This window comes from Hypomesus nipponensis, chromosome 14 (genome assembly GCF_054491055.1).
Source record: "Hypomesus nipponensis isolate SF chromosome 14, ASM5449105v1, whole genome shotgun sequence".
NCBI lineage: Eukaryota > Metazoa > Chordata > Actinopteri > Osmeriformes > Osmeridae > Hypomesus > Hypomesus nipponensis.
The window spans coordinates 3,461,737-3,465,000 of record NC_140374.1 but is presented as its reverse complement, the minus strand read 5'-3'; positions in this window follow the sequence as shown (position 1 = coordinate 3,465,000).

Here is a 3,264-nt window from a genome sequence, read left to right as displayed (position 1 = left end):
CCTCCCTCCCTCCCTCCCTCCCTCCCTCCCTCTCCCCCCTCCCTCCCTCCCTCCCTCCCTCCCTCCCTCTCCCCCCTCCCTCTCCCCCCACCCTCTCCCTCCCTCCCTCCCCTCCCTCCCTCTCCCCCCACCCTCTCCCTCCCTCCCCCTCCCTCCCTCCCTCCCTCCCTCCCTCCCTCTCCCCCCACCCTCTCCCTCCCTCCCTCCCTCTCGCCCCACCCTCTCCCTCCCTCCTTCCCTCCCTCCCTCCTCTGTGTGTGGTTGTGAACAGAGCTGCGCCAGGTCTGTTTCCTGCTTCCCTGTCCAGGAAGCGCTTATGACCAGATGGATCCGGGGGTGTGCAGGAACAGAACAGGGATGGCACATAACCTGGTCAGAGGCAGACTCGGTTCATATCAAGCCATCGACATGGATGAATGGATGAGGCTGACTAAAGAGGACGACTATACGGATGAATGGATGAGGCAGAAAAAAAGGACGTCTTAATGGATTAGGTCGACAGAGAGGTTGTCTCGATGAATGAATTGATGAATGGATGACACAAAGAGGATGTCTAGATGGATGAATGGATGACACCGACAGAGAGGATGTCCATATGGATGAACGGATGACAGGACAAAGAGTGGTCTGGCAGTAGAGCAAGACAACAGCCCCAGATATAGGCACTGTGCGCTGTCTGATACCAGTGTGTTATTACACTGTGTACTCTTCCGTTTGCACAATAGGACAGGACAATGGTGTGCATTATGTCTGAAAAGAGAGGGGCGTGCGTGCTTTTATGTGTGTGTGGTGTGTGTGTGTGTGTGAGAGAAAGGTAGTGTGTGTGTGTGGTGATTGTGTGTGTACGTGTGATAGAGAGTGTGTATGTGTGTGACCCCAGGCTATAGTGGTCACAGAGGAGGCTGTTCAAAGCTGAGCACGACCGATAGGAAGAAATGAGGCATGACTGGAATTCAGCTCGCACATTCTCAGAGGAGAGAGAGGCTGGAGACAGACAACGTCATCTAGGGTGGCAACGGCCCTCGCTCTCCCTCGTTCCATCCTTCTCTCCCTACTTTTCCCTCCCTCTCTCAACCCCTTCTTTGTCTCTCAATTTCTCTACTCTCCCTCCCCCCTTCCCTTGCTCGCTCTCTGTGTCTTTGCCTCCACACACACACACACACACACATACCGCAGAAACGCCTGTGTTTTTCTGGACTGCACTTTGATGCAGAGAAAATAAAACATGCACACATGGACACAGCACAGAGACACACATAAACACCACGCCCACAACACCCTCATGGCCTGAGCTCCTCTGGAAGGGCCAACTGCTCACACTAATTGTCACACAAGAGTCCAAACAAGAAAACACAACTCAATGCTGAGGGGCAGGCCAGTTAACGAAGCATGTCATATGGAGGAGAGAAAATGAAAAGAAGGGAGGGAGGGAGGGAGGGAGGGAGGGAGGGAGGGAGGGAGGGAGGGAGGGAGGGAGGGAGGGAGGGAGGGAGGGAGGGAGGGAGGGAGGGAGGGAGGGAGGGAGGGAGGGAGGGAGGGAGGGAGGGAGGGAGGGAGGGAGGGAATAGTTTCAAAAGAAAGGAGAAATATTGAGAGAGGGAGGAAAAATATGAGTGAGAGCTTTACTGTTTTAATAAGACTGCTTTCAGCCGTCCTCATTTGGGTGCTCTTTCCTTTATTTGTGTAAGACTTTTATCCCATCATTCTAGTTCATCAATAGATGACAGAAAAACAAATAAGGCTTTTGTTCAAAATCTGAACAACCAACGTATCCACCATCTCCCAGAAGACCACAGCAGAGGGCAGGGAAATGACCTCATTTGATGCCCGCTGTTACATTTAGCTGACTGAAGCCTATTCATTATCTAGAGCTCCTATAGAAACTCATTGTACATTGATTTTTATTGACAATCAATTGGTCGTCTTGAGCTTGTTGATTGATTGTCTAATCTGTTCATCTCTGACTACTGCTCCACCTATCAGGACCCAACAGGCCTCCACCCACCATCCCCACCACCAACCCCCCAATCCTATCCTGTCCATGGTTCAGAGAGGCTATCGGGCTTCAGTCCAGCCCTGCTGACCACACACCCATGGGAACCTAAGGAATCACATGATCGATTGATTTCCGCCCGCCGCCTCAGAGACTAGGTAAAAGTGCAATGTTCGCACTTCCTGTCTCGTAACGGCTTTGTCATGGCGACGAGAGCAGACAAAACAAACTACCAGGTCAATCGTGACGTCTCTTCTCCTTTGCTCTTCTTCTCCCCTTCCCTCCCCTCCTCTCCCCTCCTCTCCTGTCCTGTCCCCTCCTCTTCCTTCCCCTCCCCTCCCCTCCCCTCCTCTCCTCTCCTCTCCTCTCCTCTCCTCTCGTCTCCCCTCCTCTCCTCTCCTGTACTGTCCTGTCCCCTCCTCTCCTCTCCTCTCCTCTCCCCTCCTCTCCTCTCCTCTCCTCTCCTCTCCTCTCTTCTCCTCTCCTCTCCTCTCCTCTCCTCTCCTCTCCTCTCCTCTCCTCTCCTCTCCTCTCGTCTCCTGTACTGTCCTGTCCTCTCCTCTCCCCTCCTCTCCTCTCCTCTCCTCTCCTCTCCTCTCCTCTCCTCTCCTCTCCCCTCCTCTCCTCTCCTCTCCTCTCCTCTCGTCTCCCCTCCTCTCCTCTCCTCTCCTGTACTGTCCTGTCCTCTCCCCTCCCCTCCCCTCCCCTCCTCTCCTCTCCTCTCCTCTCCTCTCCTCTCCTCTCCTCTCATCTCCTCTCCTCTCCTCTCGTCTCCCCTCCTCTCCTCTCCTGTACTGTCCTGTCCCCTCCTCTCCTCTCCTCTCCTCTCCTCTCCTCTCCTCTCCCCTCCTCTCCTCTCCTCTCCTCTCCTCTCCTCTCCTCTCCTCTCCTCTCCTCTCCTGTCCTTTACTGTCCTCTGCTTTACAGTACATTACTTCCATGTGGTTCTACAGTATTCACACACACTTTTTCTACTTCAACCCTCCATCGATCTTGTGTCCCCAGCATCAGGTTTCCCCCCCCAGCGCCCCACTGGGACACTGGCTGACTGAGGTCAACCCTCCGTGTGGTCCTCAGTCCACCAACAGGACTTATGGTCTAACAGTAGGTGTAGATCCGGGTTCCACCTCCTGTAGCTGTCAGCTGAGCGTGGTCACGCTGCAGGATGAGACGCACCCTTCTGAATGTTTCATGACTGGGTTCAAGAAGAGCCCATTCTCGCCCCAAAATATTTTGCTATAAATACATACATCTATAAATGGCCGCTGTGG